This window comes from Dermochelys coriacea, chromosome 4, assembly GCF_009764565.3.
Source record: "Dermochelys coriacea isolate rDerCor1 chromosome 4, rDerCor1.pri.v4, whole genome shotgun sequence".
NCBI lineage: Eukaryota > Metazoa > Chordata > Testudines > Dermochelyidae > Dermochelys > Dermochelys coriacea.
In genome coordinates, this window is record NC_050071.1 from 125,566,658 (window position 1) to 125,582,216 (window position 15,559).

At 45.0% G+C, this 15,559-nt stretch overlaps 1 protein-coding gene across 3 annotated transcripts in view; it reads right to left on the reverse strand.

Annotated features, from left to right (window-relative positions):
* The window catches only part of SH3BP2 (SH3 domain binding protein 2), an 81,765-nt gene extending 66,764 nt beyond the window's left edge, over positions 1–15,001 (reverse strand). For all 3 annotated transcript variants that reach the window (XM_038399732.1, XM_043512567.1, XM_043512566.1), the window contains exon 1: positions 14,715–15,001. The gene's annotated coding sequence lies outside the window, so the exon portion shown is untranslated. The remainder of the gene's footprint in view (positions 1–14,714) is intronic.
* Between the last annotated feature and the right edge of the window lie 558 nt (positions 15,002–15,559).

The following is a 15,559-nucleotide window of genomic DNA, read 5'->3' on the forward strand; positions in this document are numbered from 1 at the left end:
ATCCTAGAAGTCTATTTCCTTCCCTACTCAGATGAAGTCCATCCCGAGAGAACTGACCTCTGTCTGTGAATGCCTCCCAGTGGCCATACATCCCAAAGCCCTCCTTATAGCACCACTGCCTAAGCCATCTGTTGACAGTCATAATCTTGTCAGACCTTTGTTGCCCTTCTCTAGGAACAGGAAGGATCCCACTAAAGATCACCTGAGCCTCAATTTCCTTAAGCGTCTTCCCCAGCCTAGCATAGTCTCCCTTAATACTTTCCAGCGAGAATCTAGCCGTATCATTTGTTCCCACATGAAGGATAATTAGGGGATTCTTTCCTGCTCCCTTTAGGATCCTTTTCAACCTCAGGTCTACATCCCGTATCTTAGCACCTGGAAGACAGCACACCCTTCTATTCTCTGGATCAGCTCTAGTTACAGGCCTGTCTATTCTTCTCAATAAAGAGTCCCCGATCACATAGACCTGCCTTTTCCTGGTGACAGTGCTATTCTCCAGTCTCTCCCCTGTTCCCTCTGGCTGCAAGTTCTTTCCATTCCTATTTTCCCTCACAATCTTCTTCAACCCATCCTGTATCCTCCTGGGGCTCATATTTGGTGTAGTCTCCCTTGACTCTTCCCCTTTTTCTATAGGACTAGCCTCTCTTCTCTTCTTCCTTACCCTTCCACCTTCAACAAGTACCTGCTGAGCCCCTTCATTCTCCAACTCTGCAAACCTGTTCCTAAGCTCTATTTCTCCTTCACTAGCCCGTCTTTTCCTCTGCCTGGTTCTTTGAGTCACATGTTTCCACTGACCACTTTCCTCATCCAGTCTCTCCTCAAAATTCCCCAGCCCTGCTTCCATCTGTGAGTCTGATCTTTTCCCTTCAGATACCTCATATCTTTGCTCCATCATCTGCTCAAACCCCTTCCTAAACTCAACCAGACTTTCCACCTGCATCTCCAAACCTCGGATCTTTTCCTCCATCACCTCTATCAGACGGCATTTCATGCAGAAAAAACTCTTACCGGTTCCCCCCTCCAGGATCATGTACATACCACAGCTTCCACATCCAGTCATCCTCAATGTGTCTTTCACTACAGGAGTCACTCCCACAGCTGCCTCTGTATCTGTCATCTCCTTCCCACCTAAATCCTGTTAATCTGGGAAACACAAGCCACACCAAAAAGACCACACACCCCCCAGCAAAAGCAAACCCCAAACAAGCACCACAATACAAACTCCCACTCAAACTCCCCTGTTTAGAGCTCTGTTTGCTAACTCCTGTGCCACTGCAGCTGTCTGTGCCGCTGCCTGACTGGCTGGCTACCTTTATAGGGCCCCTAGTCAGAAGCCCCACCCCCTAAGCAGGGCTCAGCTGCTCTCTCAGCGCAAAGCCCCACCCCCTAATCAGGCTCAGCTGCTCTCCCAGCACAAAGCCCCTACACACACACACACACACAAATACTAAAAATACAAAACCAAGTACAACTACCTTCTCCTCCAACAGAACTCCCACTCAAACTCCCCTGATTTCTAATAGTTAGAAATACATCATTAATATGCATGAACATGCCAGCCTATAGAGTAAGGGTACCGTAACATTTTTGTGGGTGAGAAGTTAAGTTTGGACATAGAAAGAGGGCACTTAGGGATCAGGTCCTATAATCGGGGCAACCCACCATGTTAGGGAAGTTCAGGTTCAGCTTGTTTATTATTAGTTTATCATTGGTTTCAGAGTAGCAGCCATGTTAGTCTGTATTCGCAAAAAGAAAAGGAGTACCCGTGGCACCTTAGAGACTAACAAATTTATTAGAGCATAAGCTTTCGTGAGCTACAGCTCACTTCATCGGATGCATTTGGTGGAAAAAGCAGAGGAGAGATTTATATATACACACACACACACACACAGATTTCATGTTCTCTGTGTGTGTGTGTGTGTGTGTGTGTGTGTGTGTGTGTGTGTGTGTGTGTGTGTGTGTGTGTGTGTGTGTGTGTGTGTGTGTGTGTGTGTGTGTGTGTGTGTGTGTGTGTGTGTGTAAATCTCTCCTCTGCTTTTTCCACCAAATGCATCCGATGAAGTGAGCTGTAGCTCACGAAAGCTTATGCTCTAATAAATTTGTTCGTCTCTAAAGTGCCACGGGTACTCCTTTTCTTTAGTTTATCATTGTTAGTTCTTGTTAGTTTTAAGTAAACTAAGTTAGCTTCTATAATCTTTCTATAGCTTTTAGCTCTAGTTTCTTCTAAGTTCTTCACACTTCATTCAACACTTGAGGAACCTGGACCATCAAATTCACTTGGCATGCCTGAGGCAAGGCTAATCTTTTGTCTCTTATCACCAAGTTATCAAGGATGGGTGTGAGTATATTAATCGAGAAACTTTTATAGTTTATAATACCACATGTACTGCTAAAATAACATTGCTTTTGTAATTTAATTGATTTGATTACTCCATTACTGTTCCATTTATCTCAATAAAAGATTTAAAGCTGCCTTTTGTTCTCAGTGTGAGTTTCCTTATCATACATCTCGAGGGTCCCTGTAAATTCTGTGTAGTCTGATTCTGACATAATAACCTAATGTTCTGATCAACTGGTGAACCTATAACCCATATTATCTAAACAATATTATTAATCTCCCATAGAATCAGGCAACACTAGGTAAGTGACTGAAGTCCAGGACTTCCATGGTAGCATTCTGTAAAGTTCTTCTGGTTCCATGCACAGGGCCAGTTAGACATGCAGAACTGCAGAGTCTCAAAGAGTGGATGAGAAAATAGTGTTCGGAGGAGGGATTTAGGATTATTAGGGACTGGGGAAATTTTCGGGCAAGGAGGGGCCTATACAGGAAGGATGGGGTCCACCTAAACCAAAATGGAACCAGTTTTTAAACTGGGGAGTTTTTAAACGAAGGGCTGGAAGAAAGCTGACAAAGGAGCATGCAGTTTGGATAGAGACATCAAGTAGGGAAAGATTTATTAAAGGACATACTCTATATTTTAGTAAAGAGGAGAGAATAGAATTTGATAAACTATAGGTAGGAACTGAAGAGAAACAGTCAAACGAAAAAAAGTCAATGATACCGCATGAAGGCAGACAACTTGTATACAAAAGCTATGGGTGAACCCAAGTGCCTGATATTAATGAGGATATTGATACATTAGGCATCACAGAAAATTGGTGGAACAATGATAGTCAATGGGACACGGCAATACCAGGGTACAAAATATATAGGAATGACAGCATAGGTCATGCTGTTGGGGGAGTGGCACTACATGTGAAAGAAAGCACAGAGTCAAATATAGTAAAAATCTTAAATGAATCAAACTGTATCACAGAATCTCTGTAGGTACCAATTCCATGCTTGAATAATAAGAGTATAGCAGTAGGAATATACTTCCGACCACCTGACCAGGAGTGATGGTGACTTTGAAATGCTCAGGAAGATTGAATAGAAAACCCAATAATAATGGGGGATTTCAACTATCTCCATATTGACTGGGTACATGTCACTTCAAGACAGGATGCAGATATAAAATTTCTAGACACCACTAACGACTGCTTCTAGGAGCAACTAGTCCTGCAGTCCCCAAGGGGAGAGGCAATTCTTGATTTAGTTCAAAGTGAAGCATAGGACCTAGTCCAAGAGGTGAACATAGCTGAACTGCTTGGTAATAGTGATCATAATGTAATTAAATTTAACATCTTTGTAAGATGGAAAATACCAAAGAAACCTACCACCATAGCATTTAACTTCAAAAAGGGGAACTACACAAAAAGTGAGGTGGCTGGTTGAACAGAAATTAAAAGGAACAGTCACGAGAATGAAATGCCTGCAAGCTGCATGGAAACTATTTAAAAACAACATAATAGAGGCTCAAACTAAACATATAACCCAAATTACAAAAAATTAAGAGGACCAAAAAAAAAAAAAAAGCCACCATGGCTAAACAGAGTAAAAGAGGTGGTTAAAGCAAAAAGGCATCCTTTAAAAACTGTTTCATAGTAGCAGCCATGTTAGTCTGTATTCGCAAAAAGAAAAGGAGTACTTGTGGCACCTTAGAGACTAACAAATTTATTAGAGCATAAGCTTTCGTGAGCTACAGCTCACTTCATCGGATGCATCCGATGAAGTGAGCTGTAGCTCACGAAAGCTTATGCTCTAATAAATTTGTTAGTCACTAAGGTGCCACAAGTACTCCTTTTCTTTTTCTTTTTCTTTTTTTTTTTTTTAAACTGTATGTCAAATCCTAATGAGGAAAACAGAAAGGAGCATAAACCCTGACAAATCAAGTATAAAGGTATAATTAGGCAGGCCAAAAAAGAATTGGAAGAGCAACTAGCAAAAAAACACAAAACAAACAGCATTTTTAAAAAAAAAAAAAAAATACATCAGAAGCAGGAAGCCTGCCAAGCACTCAGTGGAGCCACTCAACCATCAAGGTGCTAAAGTAGCACTCAAGAAAGGCCAGTCCATCACAGAGAAACTTCAGTGAGGATCAATGGTAAGAATTCATGTAGAGGATGGGAGGGAGATTCCCACACCTGAAACATTCTTTTTAAGTGACAAATCTGAGGAAATATCCCAGACTTAGGTGTCAGAGCAGGTTTTGGAACAAACTGATAAGCTAAACAGTAATAAATCACCAGGACCAGATGGTATTCACCCAAGAGTTCTGAAGGAATTCAAATATGAAATTGAACTACTAATTGTGGTATGCAACCTCTTACCATATGACTGGCAGATAGCTAACGTGATGCCAAGTTTTAAAACAGGCTCCAGAGGCGATCCTGGCAATTACAGGCCATAAACATACTTCAGTACCAGGTACATTGGTTGAAACTATAGTAAAGAACAAATTATCAGATACATAGATGAATATGATTTGTTGGGAAAGAGTCAACATGGCTTTTGTAAAGGGTAATCATGGCTCACCAATCTATTAGAATTCTTTGACAAGATCAACAAACACATGGACACTGTACTTGGACTTTCAGAAAGTATTTGACAAGGTTCCATGTCAAAGGCTCTTAAGAAAAGCAAGCAGCCATAGGATTAGTGGGACCAGTGGGATTTTTTAACTGGTTAAAAAATAGGAAACCAAGGGTAGGAATAAGTGGTCAGTTTTCACAATGGAAAGAGGTAAATAGCAGGGCCCCCCCAGGATCTGTACTGGGACCAGTACTGTTCAACACAGTCATAAATGATCTGGAAAAAGGGGTAAACAGAGAGGTGCAAAGTTCACAGAGAGTACAAAATTACTCAAGACAGTTAAGTCCAAAGCTGACTCTGAAGAGTTTCAAGGAAAAACTGGCTGACTGGGCAACAAAATGGCAGATGAAATTCAATGTTGATAAATACAAAGTAATGCACATTGGAAAACATAATATCAACCCCATACAAAATGATGGGATGTAAATTAGCTACTGCCACTCAAAAAAGAAATCTTAGGGCCATTGTGGATAGTTCTCTGAAAACATCTGCTCAGTGTGCAGCAGCAGTCAAAAAAGCTATCAGAACGTTAGAAACTATTCGGAAAGGGACAGATAAGACAGAAAATATCATAATGCCACTATACAAATCCCATGGTATCCCACATCTTGAATACAGCATGCAGATCTGGTCACCTCATCTCAAAAAAAGATACATTAGAATTGGAAGATACAGAGAAGGACAACAAAAATGATTAGGGGTACGGAACAGCTTCCATACGAGGAGAAATTAAAAAAGACAGATTGTTCATCTTAGAAAGGAGATGACTAAGAGGGGATATGATGGAGGTCTACAAAATCATGTATGGTGTGGAGAAAGTGAACAGAGAAGTGTTATTTACCCCTTCATAGAACACAAGAGCCAGCGGTCACCCAAAAAATTAATAGGCAGCAGGCTTAAAATACAAGGAAGTACTTCTTCACCCAACACAGTCAACCTGTGACACTCATTGCCAGGGGCTGCTGTGAAGGCCAAAAGTATAACTGGGTTAAAAAAAAATTAAATAAGTTCATGGGGGATAGATCCATCAATGGCAATAAGTCCTGGGTGTCCCTAAGTCTCTGACTGCCAGACAGGGGATGGATCACTCAATAATTGCCCTGTTCTGTTCATTCCCTCTGAAGCATTTGGCACTAGCTACTGCTCGAAGACAGAATAGTGGGCTAGACAGACCATTGGTCTGACCCAGTGCAGCCATTCTTATGTTCTTGTGAAACAGTTTTCACAGTGTAGTTTAAAAAATTAGCACTCAACATATTTCAGTGTCTCATGGACTCTTTTCAACAAAGAACATAGTTTATATTCCTCAACTGGCCTCAGTCTTCAATGAAGGATGTGTTTTATATTCCTTATTTGATCTAGACACTTTAACATAGGATACTTTGAAAAGCCCAGGAGAAAAAACAAAAACAAATCATTAAATGCATCTGTGTCCTGAGAACAGGTGGACATATACAAATGTGAAAGAGAGTTTAAAAAGATACACACTCCATTCCACATTCTCATTAGAATCCTGCTACACCCCTCCCAAAAAGCCTCCTTTCAACCAGGCTCACATATCGTCTCAGCTTTTCCATGATCTCTCCATTCAATCCCCGCACCCCAGCTCCCTCCCACAGACACTTGTAATACCCTGGTTTGCCCCAACCCACCACAGCCTTTAGAGGCAACTCTGAAGTGCCTCACTTAAGGGACACAATTAAAGAGAGTGAGGTTCCATGGAAGTTACAAGCATTGCTGACTATTTGGAGAAGGATCAATAGGTCACAAAGACCTGGGGCCTAACAGAATTTTTTCCCCCAGCAACATGGATGGGCCTGAGGACTTATAACACTCCTTCCCTAGGACCTGTGAAGGTTAATCCGGGCCCTAAAAGGTGCAACACACTTCCCATTTGTTAAATCCTTCAGGTGTTGCAGCATCAACAGAAAGCCCTTGGAATCCTCTGCGTCAAAAGACTGAATGCAGGGTGAAGTACTCCAAGGTCATATGATATTTCTGATGAAACCCTGGAGGCTGCCTGGGCCACTACATCTGGGTAGAAAAGGTCTCATGGGAGGTGGTAACTGCTAAACACCTCACCAATATTACAAGACTCACCTATCAGTTATCTTGGCAAAATCTGACACGTCTAGAAAACTGAAACGGGCCTGCAGAAGTAATAAACTCAGATCCTGATCTTGCAAACACTTATGTACATACAGTAATTTTATGTATAATGGGACTACTCGCATCTGTAAGCGTCTGTACGATCAGGGCCTAAATCGCCACAAATAACTGACCAGATACTCACAGGGCTACACGTCCCACCAAAAGTAAAAATCTGATGAATAGCCAGAAGAGCTTGTAATTGTTGTTCTTGTCAAATGTCCAGCACCATGCAACCGGACAGAAATTCCAACTGGACACTTACAAGTTAAAATTCATATTAAAAAAAAAGCGAGTTAACCACCTGTGTTGCTAGCACCTTAGATTTTTAGAAATTGAGTTTATTTTTCACCTTTTTGATTCTTGTGCTGCAAACACACATCTGCCTAATTTTATTCATATCAAAGACAATGGGACAACTCACATGGGTAAAGTTAAGCACAGCTGTAAGACTTTGTAGGCTCAAGGCTTTAGACTGTCCACTTCTTGTATTTCTATCAGTTTGAGCAATGTAAACAAACCGTTCAGTTTTTATTCTTTCAGTTTCTGATTACATGCATCAGGAAAATAACTGCAATGTTCGGTTTTCAGCCACTACATTAGAATGCTAGATAGCTTTTAAAAATAAACTGTTCCCATTCATATTTTTATTTCAGTGGAAACATTTCTATTGGCATTAGGTTTTGTCAAATATTACTTAAGAAAATCTAGGTTGACCTGACAGCATCCCTTTAAGTATTTGATCTTTAGTAACTAAACTGAAAACTAAGGATGTGCTTTTGCAAGCTTATGTGCAGCGTCTATCTGTGCGTGGAAACTTAAAAGGATCAGGATCTAAACTGTGACAATACTGGTCTTATGAATAAGTCTGTATAAACCAGCCTGAAATTTCTGCAACAAGACATTTTTGAGCTATGAGAGGTCACAAATACAAAGATTTAAACTTTAGCCAGAAAGTGGTTCCTTCCACACCCCAAAAGAAGAAGAAAAAAAAAAAAATCTCTGTCTACTTGCCTTTGACAAAGCATGAAAAAAATTCAAGCCAAAAAGGAGTTTATTGAACATTTGGAGATTTATAACAAAAACACACAGAGATGAGATTATAAAGGAAACAGTATTTAACCTACCACTATGCAGGCTCACTAGTAACTCCCTATCAGTGGGGCACTGACTAGAGAGCAATGACTCACCTCCTCACTGCAAATACAGAAGGGGGGCGGGGAGGGAGAGAAACATTCTAACATCTTTGGAGATAAAAGGAAATTAATGTTTTGCATCTGGTGTGCAAGTTATGTCTGAATAAAACATGCCCCAGAGTCTGCAGCTATACATTCCTGCACAAATATATAAAAATTAAAAATAAGAAGGGAGATATGTAGTTGGCCATGTGAATTGATTTCAGTCTCCCAGTCTCAGATCCACAAGCTAGTAGGAGGCAGAGACTAGCCATTCACAGCAGCAAGCCTGTCAGATAATTTTAAATACCTCTAACTAAATACATACTAGGACTCATGAAAAGTGGCAAACAGCACACTGAAAACTGAAGTGATTTTCATCTACAGACCAAGTACAGCACAAGCAGCAGCAGGAGAAGCTTCTCCACATCACCCCAATGATGGGCCCACAGCCTACCCATGATAACCACCTCGTAGGAGTACAAGAGCAGCGAACAGCAGAGAGGCTAACAGAGGGAGTTTGCCTGGGAGTTCGCCTGGGGAGAGCCCACTGATGCTTACATCTTGCCGGCTTCTCTGAGTAGTTACTACAACTCCTGAGGAAGCTCGTAGAAGGAAGGTAGTATGTATGGGGAGTGTTCAGCTGTTGTGACCTGCACTGGATGTGCCATGTTTGTCTTTCTTCCACAGGACAGAAGCGACTTTGTCTGTACTAAGTGCAAGCTGGTCTCCATATTGGAAGAGAAGGTTCAAGGTCTGGAGCAACAGGTATTGACCCCACGTTGCATAAGAGAAACTGAAGATTTCCTGGACAGACATCAGGATATGCTTCTACGGACACAACATTCTGAAGGTTCAGAGCAGGCTGCACTGCGGGAACAGGAGGATGGTGAAGAAATTTGGTAGCATGTGACCTCCAGAAGAAGAAAGGGGAGCATCCATGTACCAGCAACACAGATACAGGTAAGCAACCGTTTTCATGTTCTCTCCACAGGTACTAATGTGGAGAGTGGACTAGATGATACATCTGAGGGAAAGGAACAGAAGGAGACTCTGCCAATTGGAAGGCAAGAGATGCACTGTCCTAGGGTGGGGGGTTCCACAACCACCGCTCCCAATAGAAGGAGGCGGGTGGTGGTGATCGGGGACTTTCTCCTCAGGGGGACTGAGTCATCTATCTGCCACCCTGACGGGGAAAACCGAGAAGTCTGCTGCTTGCCAGGAACTAGGATTCATGATGTGACGGAAAGACTGCTGAGACTCATCAAGCCCTCGGATCGCTACCCCTTCCTGCTTCTCCACGTGGGCACCAATGATGCTGCCAAGAATGACCTTGAGCAGATCACTGCAGACCACGTGGCTCTGGGAAGCAGGATAAAGGAGATTGAGGTGCAAGTGGTGTTCTCGTCCATCCTCCCCGTGGAAGGAAAAGGCCTGGGTAGAGACTGTTGAATTGTGGAAGTCAACGAATGGTTACGCAGGTGGTGTCGGAGAGAAGGCTTTGGATTCTTTGATCATGGGATGGTGTTCCAAGAAGGAGGAGTGCTAGGCAGATACAGGCTCCACCTAACGAACAGAGGGAAGAGCGTCTTCGCAAGCAGGCTGGCTAACCTAGCGAGGAGGGCTTTAAACTAGGTTCACCAGGGGAAGGAGACCAAAGCCCGGGGGGAAGTGGGATACCAGGAGGAAGCACGAGCAGGAGAGTGCGAGAGGGGAGGGCTCCTGCCTCATACTAAGAAAGCAGGACAAACAGCAAGTTATCTCAAGTGCCTATACACAAATGCAAGAAGCCTGGGAAACAAGCAGGGAGAACTGGAAGTCCTGGCACAGTCAAGGAATTATGATGTGATTGGAATAACAGAGACTTGGTGGGATAACTCACATAACTGGAGTACTGTCATGGATGGATATAAAACTGTTCTAGAAGGACAGGCAGGGCAGAAAAGGTGAGGGAGTTGCATTGTATGTAAGGGAGCAGTATGACTGCTCAGTGCTCAAGTATGAAACTGCAGAAAAACCTGAGTCTCTGCATTAAGTTTAGAAGTGTGAGCAACAAGGGTGATGTCAAGGTGAGAGTCTGCTATAGACCACTGGACCGGGGGGATGAGGTTTTCTTCCGGCAACTCACAGAAGTTACTAGATCGCAGGCCCTGGTTCTCAGGGGAGACTTCAATCACCCGGATATCTGCTGGGAGAGCAATACAGCAGTGCACAGACAATCCAGGAAGTGTAGGGGACAATTTCCTGTTGCAAGTGTTGGAGGAACCAACTAGAGGCAGAGCTCTTCTTGACCTGCTGCTCACAAACCGGGAAGAATTAGTAGGGGAAGCAAAAGTGCATGGGAACCTGGGAGGCAGTGACCACGAGATGGTCGAGTTCAGGATCCTGACACACGGAAGAAAGGAGAGCAGCAGAATACGGACCCTGGACTTCAGAAAAGCAGACTTTGACTCCCTCAGGGAACTGATTGGCAGGATCCCCTGGGAGAACAACATGAGGGGGAAAAGGAGTCCAGGAGAGCTGGCTGTACTTTAAAGAATCCTTATTGAGGTTACAGGGACAAACCATCCCAATGTGTAGAAAGAATAGTAAATATGGCAGGCGACTAGCTTGGCTTAACAGTGAAATCCTTGCTGATCTTAAACACAAAAAAGAAGCTTACAAGAAGTGGAAGATTGGAGAAATGACCAGGGAAGAGTATAAAAACATTGCTTGGGCATGCAGGAGTGAAATCAGGAGGGCCAAATCACACCTGGAGTTGCAGCTAGCAAGAGATGTTAAGAGTAACAAGAAGGGTTTCTTCAGGTATGTTAGCAACAAGAAGAAAGTCAAGGAAAGTGTGGGCCCCTTACTGAATGGGGGAGGCAACCTAGTGACAGAGGATGTGGAAAAAGCTAATTACTCAATGCTTTTTTTGCCTCTGTCTTCACAAACAAAGTCAGCTCCCAGACTATTGCACTGGGCAGCACAGCATGGGGAGGAGGTGACCAGCCCTCTGCGGAGAAAGAAGTGGTTCGGGACCATTTAGAAAAGCTGGAAGGGCACAAGTCCATGGGGCCGGATGCACTGCATCCGAGAGTGCTAAAGGAGTTGGCGGATGTGATTGCAGAGCCATTGGGCATTATCTTTGAAAACTCATGGAGACTGGGGGAAGTCCCGGACAACTGGAAAAAGGGACTAATGTAGTGCCCATCTTTAAAAAAAGGGAAGGAGGAGGATCCGGGGAACTACAGGCCAGTCAGCCTCACCTCAGTCCCTGCAAAAATCATGGAGCAGGTCCTCAAGGAATCAATTCTGAAGCATTTAGAGGAAAGGAAACTGATCAGGAACAATCAGCATGGATTCACCAAAGACAAGTCATGCCTGACTAATCTAATTGTCTTCTACGACGAGATAACTGGTTCTGTGGATGAGGGGAAAGCAGTGGACGTGTTATTCCTTGACTGTAGCAAAGCTTTTCCCACAGTATTCTTGCCAGCAAGTTAAAGAAGTATGGGCTGGATGAATGGACTATAAGGTGGATAGAAAGTTGGCTAGATTGTCAGGCTCAACGGGTAGCGATCAATGGCTCCATGTCTAGTTGGCAGCCGGTATCAAGTGGAGTGCTTCAAGGGTCGGTCCTCTGGCCGGTTTTGTTCAATATCTTCATAAATGATCTGGAGGATGGTGTGGATTGCACCCTCAGCAAGTTTGCGGATGACACTAAACTGGGAGGAGAGGTAGATACACTGGAGGGTAGGGATAGGATACAGAAGGCCCTAGACAAATTAGAAGATTGGGCCAAAAGAAATCTGATGAGGTTCAAGAAGGACAAGTGCAGAGTCCTGCACTTAGGATGGAAGAATTCCATGCACCGCTACAGAATAGGGACTGAATGGCTAGGCAGCAGTTCTGCAGAAAAGGACCCAGGGGTTACAGAGGATGAGAAGCTGGATATGAGTCAACAGTGTGCCGTTGTTGCCAAGAAGGCCAATGGCATTTTGGGATGTATAAGCAGGGGCATTGCCAGCAGATCAAGGGACGTGATCGTTCCCCTCTATTTGACATTGGTGAGGCCTCATCTGGAGCACTGTGTCCAGTTTTAGGCCACACACTACAAGAAGGATGTGGAAAAATTGGAAAGCGTCAAGCGGAGGGCAACAAAAATGATTAGGGGATTGGAACACACGACTTATGAGGAGAGGCTATGGGAACTCGGATTGTTTAGTCTGTGGAAGAGAAGAACAAGGGGGGATTTGATAGCTGCTTTCAACTACCTGAAAGGGGGTTCCAAAGAGGATGGATCTAGACTGTTCTCAGTGGTGGCAGATGACAGAACAAGGAGGAATGGTCTCAATTTGCAGTGGGGGAGGTTTAGGTTGGATATTAGGAAAAACTTTTTCACTAGGAGGGTGGTGAAGCACTGGAATGTGTTACCTAGGGAGGTGGTGGAATCTCCTTCCTTAGAAGTTTTTAAGGACAGGCTTGACAAAGCCCTGGCTGGGAAGATTTAGTTGGGGATTGGTCCTGCTTTGAGCAGGGGGTTGGACTAGGTGACCTCCTGAGGTCCCTTCCAACCCTGATATTCTATGATTCTAAGTCCCCATGCTCATTTATTCCTGGGCTTCTCTGTTACTCACAAGCTCAAAACATACCAATTATTATGGTGTTCTCTGTAATGTGAACTTTCCACTGAGAAGCAGGCCAATTCACTTCTTTCCTCCTCCCCCCGGCACCCTCCCTCTTTAATTCTGGATGGCAACAGCTTTCAGTCATCATTGACCTGGGCTGGATTCAAGCAGGTCACCTAAAAGATTAAAGGACCCAGATCCCACTACATACTACTACCCAAGCCAGCTTCCCAACTCTGGTGACCTGAGCAGGGATGTTCATAGACTTCAGTTTCTCAGATAAATGTTAGCTGCAAAGCCTGAGGGGACTGGAGGTATGTTTAAAGCAGAGGAAAGTGATCTTCAAAGCTTTCAGGAGCTTAAGGAATATCTTACCACTACTACACTGCTGTCCCTGAGGAAAATGTTTTTAAGCCATCTAGTTCTTTGCACACCTCACCTTTAAAAAGCCTCTCAGCCTTATGCTTTAACTCTCACATGACTGGAAAAACGCCAGGAAGCACTCTTGAATGCCTACAGTTTGTAATTCAAATACCAAAACACCATAAAGGCACAAAGTTAGTTGAAAAGTGATGATTTTTATAAGATACCACAAGGCACCCACTCAGATTCACAGATTCTAAGGCCAAAAGAAGGGGCCATTGTGATCATCTAGTCTGACCAGGAAACAATGTAAGTTGTTTCCGTACAATTCTCCCCCTACTTTCCCTCAAATACAGCAGACTTCTGGGCTCTCCCTACTGAGCTGCTCTGTCCCTCCCTCCATCACACAAACCAAAGAGAGATCTGAAAGGAGAAGTGAATGGTGATTGCAAGGGTCAGATGTTAGATCCATTCTCCCCTAAGGACTACCACAGAGACTCTCCCCTGAGAGACCAGGGTGATAGGCATACTATTTTTATGGTTGCTAAAACTGTCAAAAATGAGGGTCTGCTTTCTTAGCACCCCCACCCCTCCTCTAGATATTATCATCAATAGTAATAAGCAGCACTCGCCTACACTTGCCAGAGATATTGCTTGCAGCTTTTTGCAGCACTCAGCAACTCCTGATCTTGTTATACACAGAGATGAAGAAATAAGGGCCATCCCTTGTAAAAAGGGACTGTTGGCAACCCTACCATAAGCACCTTTCTAGCACCCACTACATCAGGCATGCTGCGTCCCAAGCCCTGCGGATGGTACGCTGAGCTTCCAGCCTGGACCTGTTGCAGGGAATTGCTCTGAAGCCAAATAATGGGTGCAACACATATTACGCCAACAGGTCCTAGCAACTCAGAACGTGCCCGGCTCTCCAAGAGGGAATATTTGCATTTGAAACAAAACTCATTTTTTAAGCTACTGTGAGTCATCGGAGTTTCCAGCCGCCTTTAGGCTACGGCTACAGGATTAGCCAGGCAGCCCTCGACCTAAGCAATGCTGCTTAGTCTGCAAAGCGCTCGGTGACTAAGGCCGCACACAATTCCCCCCCCTCCCCCCCCGGCCAGGAGAGCAGAGCGGGGCCGCCCCCAGTCTAGAGCGCTTGCGGCACCGCGCTGCCGGGGACGGAGCCACGAGCGGCCTCCCCGCAGCCCATCCCGCGAAAGGCAGCCGGGGCAGCAGGCGAGGGTCCGCCCCCCTCCTACCGTGCAGCAGGAGCACGCCCAGGGCCACGGGAAGGGCGCCCCAAAGACAGCCCCGCCGGCAATCCCCGGGGGCGCGGCCGCGACGGGGTTGAACCCGCCCAGGGAGCGGAGCGGAGCAGGGGCAGGGGCAGGGGCAGACAGGCTCTTTCCCGGGCGCTGGGGCTCAGCCCGCCCGCCCGCAGCTCACCTGGGTGCCGCCGGCTTCCAGTCGCACCTGGAGCCGAGCCCCTGCCTGGTCCCTCGGAGCCCGGCCGCTTCCTCCACCTGCCCCAGCTCGGCTCGTCCTCCCCGAGACGCGCCCGACTCCTCCCCGGGAGGGCTCCGCGCGCCCCCTCCCGCGCGCCCCCGCTACACCTCTGCCGGCCCGGGGCCGGGGCCGGGGCCGGGTAGGATGCAGGAGAGAGGCTCCGCCCGCCCCGCGAAAGTCGCAGGCGGCCGGCAACGAGGCGGGGTGAGGCCGGCCCGTGAGTGACAGTGCGCAGGTCTGAAGGGTGTTGGGACTGTCAAACCCAGGCTAATTAATGCATCCGATGAAGTGAGCTGTAGCTCACGAAAGCTTATGCTCTAATAAATTTGTTAGTCTCTAAGGGGCCACAAGTCCTCCTTTTCTTTTTTCAAAGATATATTTACCCTTGTGGTGAGAAGAAAAGGAGGACTTGTGGCCCCTTAGAGACTAACAAATTTATTAGAGCCTAAGCTACAGCTCACTTCATCCGATGCGTTTGGAGACTAACACGGCTGCTACTCTGAAACCTGTCCTTGTGGTGAGGAATCCCAGTGAAATCATGTGTTTAACTTGAATCCACCAGGACAACCCACATATTTGAAGTGAACCATGCATACATTTTTGCAGGGGCTAAATTTATTTGTGCCTCAGTTCCCCATCTGTAAAATAAAGGAGGACAAGGTATTATCAGTTTAATAAACGCATTGTAATCTGGTGTAATGAATTAAGAGATGTTCAGTTTGCTTGTTTTTTAATTTTCAAACAAAGTTTCATTCAAAAAAAATTCAGGTTTTTAAGTTTTCAAT